Source organism: Uranotaenia lowii, chromosome 1, assembly GCF_029784155.1.
Source record: "Uranotaenia lowii strain MFRU-FL chromosome 1, ASM2978415v1, whole genome shotgun sequence".
Classification (NCBI taxonomy): Eukaryota; Metazoa; Arthropoda; class Insecta; order Diptera; family Culicidae; genus Uranotaenia; species Uranotaenia lowii.
In genome coordinates this window covers 89,938,988-89,952,090 of record NC_073691.1, presented here as the reverse complement: position 1 = coordinate 89,952,090, position 13,103 = coordinate 89,938,988, and the positions used below count along the sequence as shown (strand labels likewise).

At 40.6% G+C, this 13,103-nt stretch overlaps 1 long non-coding RNA gene across 1 annotated transcript; it reads right to left on the bottom strand.

The window, feature by feature from the left end:
* Positions 1 to 4,905: 4,905 nt before the first annotated feature.
* On the bottom strand, positions 4,906 to 5,401 carry LOC129740225 (uncharacterized). The gene is made up of 3 exons (XR_008736155.1): positions 5,212 to 5,401; positions 5,093 to 5,160; positions 4,906 to 5,034 (listed from the first exon to the last, which is right to left on the bottom strand). It is a non-coding gene; the product is annotated as an uncharacterized LOC129740225 (long non-coding RNA).
* Between the last annotated feature and the right edge of the window lie 7,702 nt (positions 5,402 to 13,103).

The following is a 13,103-nucleotide window of genomic DNA, read 5'->3' as shown; positions in this document are numbered from 1 at the left end:
TTCTTCTGGGACTCTTCTGCGGGTGGTAGTTCCTGTTCCACAATTTAACAAGAACAAAACACCACCGTTTCTTAATTTGAAACTATTAGAGGATCTAAGGATATTTGCGTGTGATCTCTCAATGTGTTCGCGAACTACTGGCAAAATCTATGACTATTTCCGTCTTGACCTGCTTTAACCCCATTACCGTTCATTGCCCTCGTCCGCGTCTGTTTTCGCTTTGCCCGATCATTTCGCCCCTTCGCCAATTCGCTCCACATGCGGCTCACATCTTCCAGCGGTCCTCTGGTGGCGGGTTGTAGAACGAACATTTTCGCTTTGTCGTTCACTGGGTTAGGGTGGCTTTGTGAACTGCCTCACCAAAGAGAAACCCTTAAACCCCCACGAACACCACGGCAACGTTATTTAATTAAATTTACAAAAAGATCACCGCAACATCCTCCGACAGACTAGCAACGCTTACAACAAATACAAACTTTCTGCTTCTACGCAGTACGCAACTCGATACGAAAATGGCTAACAGAAGTGAAAATTTTCCTCGTGCCGTCACTTTTGGCGGCAACGATGACGTTTAGTTTTCGCTGTTATTTCTCAGCGACTTTTGCAAAAACCGCGGACTGGCACGGTGGCCAGTTTTCCAACATTCTCCCCCCGATGGAACCTACGGCTGGCCTCGGTTTCATCACTTCCGGAATCCTCGTTCACGCCTTCATCGTTGCTCACTATGGAGCCACCTTCGCAGTCAGGCAACTCTCTGGAACCATTTTCTCGAGACGACACTTCAAGGATTGCTAGCTTAGCAATCGGCTTCCGATATACACCATTGCCCGTTCGAAACCAGGCTTGTCGAATCCGTCCATCCGATGCAGCGATGAGTTCTACGATCAATCCTCGCTCCCAGGAATTCCGCTTTCCTTCATTGAATATGAGTACCACATCTCCTACCGCAATATCTCTCGTTTCATTGAACCACTTAGTACGTTTGATTAGTGTTGGCAGGTACTCCAAAACCCACCTTCGCCAGAACTGCTCGAATTTCTTTTTCACCTTAGTCCATGCTCGTTTCAGGAGATCGTGGGTACATTCTTCCGGTATCGTAGCCCGTCGCACGTCCAACAAAGTTTGGAGCCACTTTCGCCAATGATTGAAGCTACCATCGCTTCTTTCTTCTTTCCATCCTTCGCCTGACCACCACCATTTTCGGCTAAGAACCTCTCCTCGAACAATACGTAGAGAAAGTGTGCGAAGAACCTCGAAAAGCAACGTCGCACATCTAATGGTCTCTCGAATAGTTGATTTCGGACTGTCTTGCACCCGGTTCAAAATATTCTCTTTCGGCTTGGAGAACAAAGTGACGGTTTCACATTTCGTCTCTTCCACTAAAATTCGTACTGGTGTAGCCGCTTCGTTTTCACTGACATAAGTTGTCGTCTTAGGTCGTTCATCATGATGATCCTTTTCTGCCGTACTATTGGAGCTAACGTTTCGCGGCTGGGCGCTGCCACTTCGGTGCACTTCCGTCATCTTAGCAGAAATCAGCTTTAGCTCCTCAACGGTCAGAAAATTGCCAGCAAGGATTTTGTCGCAATATTTAGGAACAATCACATCTATTAAACGCGCTTCTGGTTCCCTGGTCGGATACTTACGCCAGAAAAATCGTTGGACATCTCGATTTTCATTGCGAATATTAACTTGTTGACATCTCTTTTGCGTATAATCACTCACACCAACTACATGATGCCGGAGACGCAATAAGATCGCCAGCAGTGATGTCAGGAGTTCTGAGCCCTCGAAAAGCATGGTATTCGGGACGATATCATCCACTGGAGCGGCAGCTGCCCAAGGCTGGCGGATTTTCATCGGCTTCCTCAGATTGGCCACAAGTTTGAGTGGCAGATATAGCATCTTCCGCGGATCTGCTATTGTCAGCTCGGCTACGGTAGCGCTATGCGCATGACTTCTTCTTACTTGTTCGTCGACTTGTTCTCCAACGCTAGCCTCCAACAATGGATCGTTCACACGGACAGTTGTGGCTTTCAAGAAAGACACTGCAGGGGCATCTTGGTCTGACACATGATGCAATGTGGGCTTAACTTCGGCTTTTGCTTCTTCGATAGCAGAATACTCTACAACTGAATTTTGAAAATTCGTGCTGCAACTAAATTTGCACAGATGCAGATTCAAAGCGAAAAGCTTCGAATTTCCTTGTCCTCCGTAAATATTCCAACCGAGACGAGTTTTAACTGCAGTTGGTTCTTGCTGACCTCCTTCTCGAACTCTGAGAGGCACGACCAGTCTCAGATGGTCCACGCCAATCAATATCTGGGGCACTGCATTCTGGTAGCCAGAAACCGGAATCCCTCGAAGGTATTGATATCGTTCTTGCAAGTCGCTGATGGGCAAACTTTGCACTGGCAGGCCCAATGAATCAACGGTGCAAACATTTGTCATTCGGAACCTTTTCCGTTTACCCAGACCAGAAATTTCAAATGACACTCTTCGGGAGTTTTGTTCAGTTCTGGATACTTGTGCCGTCCACGTAAGGCAAAGTGGTTGCTTTCGTCCTCGAAGTCCAAGCTTATCAGCTAGCTCGGTATCCATCATACTAAGTGCCGACCCCTCATCGACAAAGGCGAATGTGTCGATAGAATGTTGACCTTGATAGACCGTCACAGGTAAAATTCTGAAGAATAATGTTGGATCAGCACCATCAGTTTGGTGGTTCATAGCAGCATGCAGCGACGCCACCGTCGTCGTAGCTGCATCTTGTGATTTCCGGTCGGAGTGCAGCGACGGATGATGCCGTTTCTCACAGCCATTGATTCCGCAGCGTTTTGTACTCCTGCATCGGCGACGTCCATGTCCGTAAAGGCACGTACGACAGAGTCCAAGATTCCGTACACGTGTCCAGCGTTCATCTACGGACAGCGCTTGGAATGCTTCGCACTCCCTGGCTCGATGATTAATTTTCCCACAAACGGCACATTCAATTGGCTTCCGCTCATCGGCTGAGACTTTGGCTGACTGGCCGGAGTCACTCCCCCCGGTTTCGGAATGTATGAAGCTGTAGTTTAGATTCTTTCCTCGGTCGCGCTTCACCGATTTCATCTCTTCAACAAACGACCTTGCACCAGTTACACGGTAAGCATTCTTGACAATCCGATTCATAAATTCTCGGAACGTTTGCAAATTTACTTTCGACAGTGGCTCACGGAATTCGGCCCACTTCATTCTGTAGTCAGGGGGCAATTTTTCAACTAGATCCTTCATCAATTGCGGGTTGGCCAAATGATCAGTCAGATCGGCAGCAATTATGTGGTCGCAAAGAGTCTGCACCTTCTCCCCAAAATCTATTAGGGTTTCCAAACGATCCGCTCTGGGTGGCGTCGTAGATTTCACATTGTTGATGAAAGTCTCGATCAACAATTCGGGACGCCCAAACCGCATCTCTAACGCGTCGATAACCGCAGGAACCAATGACGGTATGACCAGCTTGCTTCTGACTGCCTCGTACGCAGGACCTTTCAGACAACGCTGTAAGCGGATCATATTTTCTCCACAGTTGAATCCACACGCCTCTGTGGTGTAATTGTAGTTGGCGATAAACACCGGCCAATCAGCTGGATTGCCGGAAAATATTGGGAGGTCTCGCGAAAGTGCCTGCCTGGCAGCAATCTGCGATGCCGATGGTGTGCTCAAAACAATTGACGAATGTTGAATTCGATTGCCAGACAAGCCTGCCTGTGGCGAGGGTGTCAAATTGCTTGGCATTACATCACGTTCGGGTGCTATGTGTTGCGGCACCGGTGCGTTATATCCGGGTTCCACCTGCGGATGTTTCCGATAACTACATTGGTTCTGCATAGAATATTCCGTGCTGTCAGGAAAGACATTTTCTTCTCGACGCTCATACTGCTCGAATGTACGGGGAGCAATCGGCGGAGCCAGCATTCGGGTGCTTTTTGGCACTGTGCCTGTGTAGGGTGTGCCACTCACTGAAGCGTTATTTTGAATTTGGCACGCCTTCAGGATAACTTTCAAGTTCGCATACAATGGATCCGGCTCCTTCTGGCAGTTTGCCACCTTGCTATTGAGCTCGCGAACAACACTATTTACTTGCTGAATCTGTTCAGCTTCAATCGGCTGGGCGTCGGTACGCCCCTCGTCGACACCACCAACAGCTCCTTCGAGCCTTTCCGAAACGTTGCTTGTTCTGCTGGACACCCAGTCCTCCGTTCGTTGCCGTCTACGGTGATATTCTTGGCGGCTTCCTTCGCTGTCAATGTCATCATCGACCGCGGCAGCTTCCAGCAGACGATATTTTTCGTCTAAACACTTTTGATCTAGCTCAATTTCGAACTGCTTCTGTTCTACTTCGAACTGCTTCCGTTTCACTTCGAACTGCTTCCGTTTCAAATCCTTCTCTTCCTCGAGTCGTTGCAATTTAAGTTCGAGGAGGGCCTTACGCACCGTCGAAGTGAATCTGATCGAGTTTGCTCGACTTGGAACCGGCAAACATCTGGGGCATGTCCAATCACGGTCCTTAATTGACTTGGTTACTCCCGCGCAACACTGATGCCACCAGGAATCACACAAGTCGCAGGCAACCATATCGTCAAAGCTGTCTGGTTTGCTGCAAGCCACGCAGCTGGAGTTTTGATCGACAATAGTGGTGTCGTTGTCAGCTTCCGGACCAGTTCCGGTCTTGGGTTGAAATTCTCGTTCCATCTTTGTTGGCGAACCTCGAACATAAAGTTAATTTCGACGATTCCCAGTTGCTCGACGAATTTCGACTTCAATTTGATTTAATTGAAGAATGTTGTGATAGGGCGGCAAATGAAAAGCGATGCACTGGTACTGATAGCATACTATATTTATAGTTTTGTAGTGATGCTTCAATTCTACGGAACAAATGATAAGTTGTTACAAACATGGTTCAAAATGGTTTTATAGGTTAGAACTTACAAATCAGTGACCCTAGCTATTCCGGCCCTAATACAACTCAGTTCAACCTCGTATCGAGAGCAAAGAGTCCTGTGGACAATATTCTGGGTAATTTGTGGCGTTATAGAATAAAATTAACAAATATTACCGATTTGCTACTTTTAGCGCTCTGTTCAACAGAGATGGTCAATCCAATATCAGCGTTTTTGCCTGATACTAAAATACAAAAGTTAATAACGAGCCACTCTAAACTACATGTATACCTACATGATCCTACGCTCCTGATTCCAAAAATCAACAATATTTAGCAAAACGGAACACTTCAAACATTTAGTTTTCAGTACAAATACAAACTTTCTGCTTCTACGCAGTACGCAACTCGATACGAAAATGGCTAACAGAAGTGAAAATTTTCCTCGTGCCGTCACTTTTGGCGGCAACGATGACGTTTAGTTTTCGCTGTTATTTCTCAGCGACTTTTGCAAAAACCGCGGACTGGCACGGTGGCCAGTTTTCCAACACCCAGCTATCTGGCATCTCTGCGCCTCAAAATGTATTCGATTGGCAAGGGCATGAACAAAATTGGCTGTAAGTTTTAAAGAGTTGATTAACTTCATAGCAATTCGTATAAGTTTAAGTGATGAATGCATTGTTTAAAAGTAAAACAATATTTTCTATTAAAATCCTTAGATTGCTTAATTTCCTCTTTTTTTCCCTTAACCGAGGTTTCAAACATAAGAAAGATGGCAGCACCGAAGCGTTTTACGCACGAATACTGTTTTGCAACGCCGGCTCTATCACTCGGCTCGGTGTTGTAAATTATCGTGTTTTTCTATCACCCTCAGCCAAAAAGTGTTATACGATGCAAATTTTGCAGCATGAAACTGTTCGAATATCAGATTTTCCCAACACCGGTGGACGGCAAATGTGTTGTGATGTGATGTAAACCTTCAAAATTTCCAACTCCATCTCAACCAGTGAACTTGCTCTAAGGGCCTGTGACAGGAATTTCGAGATACATGAGGAACTACTTGAGCTCTGTTCAATGCATAACACCACAACAAGCGAGGATGTTTTCGACAAACTACAAGAGGTTATATTACAGTATAATTTACCTTTGGAAAAACTAGCTAGTCTAGCAACGGATGGTGCACCAACTATGCACAGTGGTCCAAAAAGCAAAAAACGTGATCGTTGCTTATAACTCTTTTAATTGACCTTTTAGCTCTTGGGTGTCTTTGGTGAAGTTTTACAGTAACATCAGGTCTATAAGAAAAAAAATATTATTTTTCAGATTAATCCCCCTAGAAGTGAGATAAAATTTCTAACTTCTCAAATATTGGTCTGAGGTCTTAGCTGTCTTCGAAAAGTTTATTTAAAATATCATTTTAGGCAACTTTGTCTTGAACGTCAAGTTTCTGAAATGTTTATCTAACGATTTATAGAGCAAATTTTGAATCTAACCTCAAAAAAACAGTTTTTTCGTCGTAACTTTCTACCGTGAATTTTAAGATCATTATAATATTCTACAAAGTTGTTCGAATGTCTAAAATTCATAACTTTGTCGAATAACAAAAGTGTGTACAACGTTATTCTGGAGAGTTACATGTATAAGTTTCATGAAAAAAGTGCTTATTCACGCTCAATTTAAACAACACCGGGCAAAATCGGGCAGCCCGCTCTATACCCGATTTGAAGATCAAGGTTTTGCCTACAAGACACATATAAAACCGTTTGTATCCCTTAGTATCCAAGCGAGATATCACTGTATTGCTTTACCATGTTTGCAATATAAACAATGGTTTCTATACAACAAAAGCGTATTCTTTGTAAACGCGAATACATTTCTTGTCAAAATATGAACATTTTTTTAATATTTTCAAGTTAAAATTAACATAAATATTTGTTTTATTATCAAGGAACTCATAAGATTTTGTTATTACAGTCATGGTTAACATAATATGGTTACAAAGTAAATAAACTAGAAAACTGAACCTTTAAACAAAAACCAGACAAAATGATTCTTAAAGTTAAGAAAAAATATAATTAAATCTCTTCTTCACTGTAAATCGATGTTTCTGAATCGCTAAAATTAGTTTCCGAAGGAGATGAATCATTTCTTAAATTGCAATCTTTACCAAGCAGCCATAGAGCATCTGCGATCATTGGTTCTTTTTTTATTCGACTCAGAACACGTTTACTGGAAATAAGGGGATCGGAGAGTTCTAGAAGGCGATGAAAAAGATCCGTGTTTGTTGCTATCCTAGAACATTTTCTAGTGTTTCCAGATTTTACTTTCCTTATCGTTTTATTAAGCGCTTCTTGAGCTTCTTCAGATAGCTGGCCAATTGGAACAAGGAAATGCTGTATATTTTTCCCTCCATGCATAAGAACCTTGTGAACAGTGACGGGCAAATAATACCATGGATATAATGCAACTAGTTGTCTTGCAGTATCAGTGCAGTATTGTTCAAATCGATCTACCTTTATTTTTTGTCCAGATGCCATTGATTGCAGAATAGCTGCACATCGCTGAATAACCTCAAAATTTATTCCTAAATACTCGATAGGAAATTTGACAGTTGAAAAATTTCGCCGTTCACATATTTAGTTGGGTGCCGATTTAGTCTGGCTACGAATCACCCTACTAAATCAATGACCCTATTTAGTATGCCGATTAATCGGGCTACGCTTGAATATGAAATAGGTGCCATACTAAATCGGCTGATGAGTAGGCTCACACAATTACGCATGATTTGGTAGCACAATAAGTTGATCGACGTAATCGGAGGGGATCGGTCAATTTAGTAGGTTTTCGTAGGACTCTATTTAGTTGGCAAACTTTAAGCCTATTTAGTATGGAATGGTCATAACTGAATTAGTTTTTGACATGTGTTGTGTGATGGAGTTCACCGAAGGGAAAGCTTGGCCCACGGTTCGTCAGTGCTCATCAGCAGTTTGTTCGAGTGACGAGCGGGTTTCTATCGGTTCCGTCATGACGACGTCAACCTGACCAAGTTCCCGGACGTTTGCCGGGCATGCCTGAAGCCGTAATCGAAGGTGTTCATGATTCCGATGGAGGCATCGCCGACGTCGCCCTCACCGTGGGCCAGTTTCTGGATGAGGTGCCGGAGGTGAGTTTATGGAATAAAAAATTTATTTTGGAAAATAGTTTGATTGTTTTCCTCTTATTTCAATAGAAAAACATTCAGCTCTCGAAATCCGTTTGTACCGGTTGGGTGGAGGAGCTGGAACAGATTTCCATCTTCAGGAGTCAGAAGTTTACGGAAGCCTTGGTAGATCGTTGGAGTTTTGCAGTGCTTGGATGGCAAGCTTCTCCACAGGACAGGTCGTTTCCCGACAGGCTACTGTAGGATGCTAGGTTCAAAGATTCCGGCATTCTCATTGCCGAATGAGCCAGTTTGCAGGTTCGTGCCTCCACCATCAGGCTACCTGCCAAAAATTTACTTCGCCAACCACCTACATTTTTACTACAGAAAAATAAAAATGAACCATTTACATAAATCGCCCTATTTAGTCGGATGGTACTTTTGCGGTCAATCAATCCGGCTATTTAGTCTGATTGAGTTGGGTGGTAGGAAGAAAAATCAATTTTTGAGGTCAATCAATCCGGCTATTAAGTACGATTGGGTAGGGTGGTAGGAAAAAAATCGATGTTGGCGGTCAATCAATTCAGCTATTTAGTCGGATTGCGTAGGGTGGTAGGGAGAAAAATCAATTTTAACGGTCAATCAATCCGGCTATTTAGTACGATTTGGTAGGGTGGTAGAAAAACAATCGATTTTAGTGGTCAATCAATTCTGCTATTTAGTCGGATTGAGTTGGGTGGTACAAAGAAAAATCTATTTTTGCTGTCAATCAATCCGGCTATTTTGTACGATTGGGTAGGGTGGTAGGAAAAACAATCGATTTTTGAGGCCAATCAATTCTGCTATTTAGTCGGATTGAGTCGGATGATTAATACTAAATAGCTCGTTTGATACCCCTATTAAATAGCTGAACGTCGAAAATCTCATTAACTTTATCGCCCTACTAATCAGGCGATTAAGTCGGTTCCTACACAATCATACTACTCATCACCCTATTTGATAGGCCTACGAAATCGGCTTACTAATCGGCTGATGCCCAGCAAAAACTCCCATAAGCGACGTTGCAACAATAGGCCAATTAGTATGATCGAAAATCGGCCGACGCACCCTTCGCGAGCCGACTAAGTATGGTCAATAGTAGGGTGTATTTCCTATCGGGTAGTAGAATGAAACACGTCAAACAAATATACAAATAAAAAAGGTTTTTTCCTCAAACCTGTTATCTCAGAAGATTTTTTTGCGTTCTTAAAAAATGTTCTAGCGGTAGTACCCGTGTTTGAGTTCCCAGATCCATTGGCTCTTGGCTCGTCCACTTTGATTCCGAGTTCACGTTTGAAAAGTTTTTGAATGTTCTTTTTTCGTTCTTTGTACTTATTCAAGTCTTGACTACGAATTTGCCTTTTTTTAATTTCCAGTCGGTACGAAAGATGCAGGAAATATTCGAAAAACCTGATCCAAGCATGAAGGCTCGATAAACCATACTGAAACATCTCGTCCCTGGTTTCAGATGTCAAAACCTTATCAAATGATATGAAATAAAAAATAAACAGTTGAATTTATTTGTATTTTATGCATTATCTATTTCTATTTTTGTTTATTTAGAGAGGATTTCAACCAACATGGTCATTCTTCCTCTTTGATGCATTATCATCAAAAAATTCACTTACCTTTTCAATATTATTCATTTGTTTCGGAGTTGCAGAACAAATAACGCAGGTTTGGGATGATTTGTTAAGTGCAACCGCATTGACCGCTTTACCATCTACCATTGTGAGCAACATTTTGTATTTGACTGCTACCGAACAGTTATTGAAAATACAATGAAAGGAATCTAAATTTTCTATTTGCTCATCAACATAGCTTTTTTCCTTTGCTGTTACAATTGGTGTTTCTTTTATGAATTGTAATTTTAAAGGACGACAAAAGCGTGTTGACGAGGGAGTTGGATTTTCGAATAATATTTTTTTGTTCATTTCTATCGAAATCAGAACAATTGTGGTAAGGAATAGGTGACCATCATTAAACTTCAAATCTTCTGATGCCTTTTGGTTAAACTGATTATGTTTTTCTTCCATCCATATCAGAAAAAGTTTTCTGTAGCTGATAGTTTCTATTGATTTAAATCACATTTTCAGAAGCATACTAAAGAAAAGAAACCAATTAACTCACCTGAAATAGTACGATCCATAATGCCAAAAAAATGGAAGATATTACAGAAAACTTCACCTTCTGATCTGGACGTTGAGACGAACGAAACAAAACTAACAGTGAAAATTTCTGTCGTAACGTTGGAAATCATTCGACAATTGGAAAAGAAGAAGAAAGTTTACCTAGGAAGCGCTTTTGTTGCATAGAAACCATTGTTTATATTGCAAACATGGTAAAGCAATACAGTGATATCTCGCTTGGATACTGAGGGATACAAACGGTTTTATATGTGTCTTGTAGGCAAAACCTTGATCTTCAAATCGGGTATAGAGCGGGCTGCCCGATTTTGCCCGGTGTTGTTTAAATTGAGCGTGAATAAGCACTATTTTCATGAAACTTATACATGTAACTCTCCAGAATAACGTTGTACACACTTTTGTTATTCGACAAAGTTATGAATTTTAGACATTCGAACAACTTTGTAGAATATTATAATAATCTTAAAATTCACGGTAGAAAGTTACGACGAAAAAACTGTTTTTTTGAGGTTAGATTCAAAATTTGCTCTATAAATCGTTAGATAAACATTTCAGAAACTTGACGTTCAAGACAAAGTTGCCTAAAATGATATTTTAAATAAACTTTTCGAAGACAGCTAAGACCTCAGACCAATATTTGAGAAGCTAGAAATTTTATCTCACTTCTAGGGGGATTAATCTGAAAAATAATATTTTTTTCTTATAGACCTGATATTACTGTAAAACTTCACCAAAGACACCCAAGAGCTAAAAGGTCAATTAAAAGAGTTATAAGCAACGATCACGTTTTTTGCTTTTTGGACCACTGTGCTATGGTTGGGACTAAAAATGGTGTTGGTGCAAAACTGCTTGCGAAAATAAGGGAGACTGATAGCGATTTCAAATTTGCTCATTTTCAATGTATTATTCACCAAGAGGCGTTATGCGCAAAGCAATTAAAGTTCCAACATGTGCTAAAACCAGTTTCAGATACTATAAATTTTATTCGTTCCCGTGGCTTAAATCATCGCCAATTTTCGACATTTTTGAAAGACATTAGCTTAGCTTGATTGACTACTCACATCCACCTTTAATCATTGAATCCGAAATGCCTCATCATTAGATTTGAAAAGATTTTTTAATTCTGGTTCTGTACATGTTGCTGACTTTTTAAATTAAATGGATCTTACGAATATATCTTGATTAATATCATTTTTATTTATGCATTTCGAACACCTTGATCTCAGGCGTGGCTCAGTAGAAATGATTCCACATCGCCAATGGTTGCTACTCCGTGATTGACCGAGGCCATCAGTTTTGTACAAAGGTCAAAAGAATGGTACTTGGGATTAGTAGTTCATTCTCATTGTACAAAACTGATGCTCTCTCTTTGATCATTAATAACGGCGCCGGCCACGTCCTAGTAGTCAATAGATAGTTGGGAAAAATTTAGAAAGGGATGAAAGATATAACTTTGCGCTTTAGAACCGAGGTCACCTCTGCATCCTAGCAAATAATTTTTCTGGGATGGGGTGAAAGGATATGAGCAGGAGACACTTTTGACTAGTGTTAAGATCTAAATAAACTGTTATTTCTGTGGTTTCTAAAGGAATGTTAAATATTTATAATAACATTTCATGTTATTTTCAACAAATAATAAAAAAAAAATGTACTGAATATCTTCTTTCCCTGCTTGAAATTCCTTATTTGTTAACATTATTCAACCAATCCATTTTTTAATTGCATTTGTTTTCAAACGAATTTTTATATTTTAAATTATTTTTTACAAAACACGAAAAAAAAATTGTCTAATCAATAATTACTTTCGACATTTTTGAAAGACATTGGACATGAATTCGATTGTGTTCCCTACTACACAGAAGTACGCTGGCTTTCCTGCCACAAAATATTAAAAAGATTTTTTTTTGCTACGAGAGTAAATAATATTATTTTTGGAAATGAAAGGTGAACCTGTTGAACATTTTCAAGCAGACGACTGGGCATTTGCCGTTGATCTCACTGGCCACCTGCAAGATTTGAACTTAAAACTTCAAGGGAAAGAAAAAAATACCATAACTGTTTGTGATGATGTAAAAAACTTTCAAGCGAAGTTACGGTTATGGATCAACCAAATTTCCAAAGAAAGCCTTGTGCACTTCTCTACGTGTCAAGAACTGAAAAGATCAAATGGAGCTGCATCATTTGGTAAAAACGTACTTCACCTAGAATCGTTACTAGATTCATTCAAAAACCGTTTCCGTGACTTCAATTCATACGAGCAAGAATTTTCGTTGTTTGCATCTCCATTTTCGTTTGCTCCTGAAAATGCTCCTGATAATTTGCAACTAGAGTTGAAAGAGCTGCAGTGCGATTCTATATTAAAAGCGAAATACATTGAAGTGGCTGTACCAACATTTTACAGCTATTTGCCTGCACGCTACGTTGAGTTACGGAAATTTGTTGCCAGAATTCTTGCTATGTTCGCAAGTACCTATCTATGTGAGCAGTTTTTTTCCATAATGAAAGCTACAAAAACTCCTCATCGTTCGAGATTATCTGATATCAATTTATCATCAATAATGAAAGTGTCAGTGACAAATAAACTTCAACCTGATATTAATAAACTACACGGTAAACAAAGTTACTCTGTTCTGTATAAAAATCCATACAGATTCGAGAAAAGTGTCTCCACTTAGTTTTATGTTTGGGCGCTTTACACAGAGCGTGAGCAAAAAGCTTTTACACATTCGAAAGCTAACAACCAGTTAGTCAATTCTGTATATTTTGACATGGGGATGCCCATCCATTTTTGAAATTCTTCCAAAAAGTAATTGTTTTTAAATAAAAAAATAAATTAAATAATTTTCTAAACAACAAGCTATCA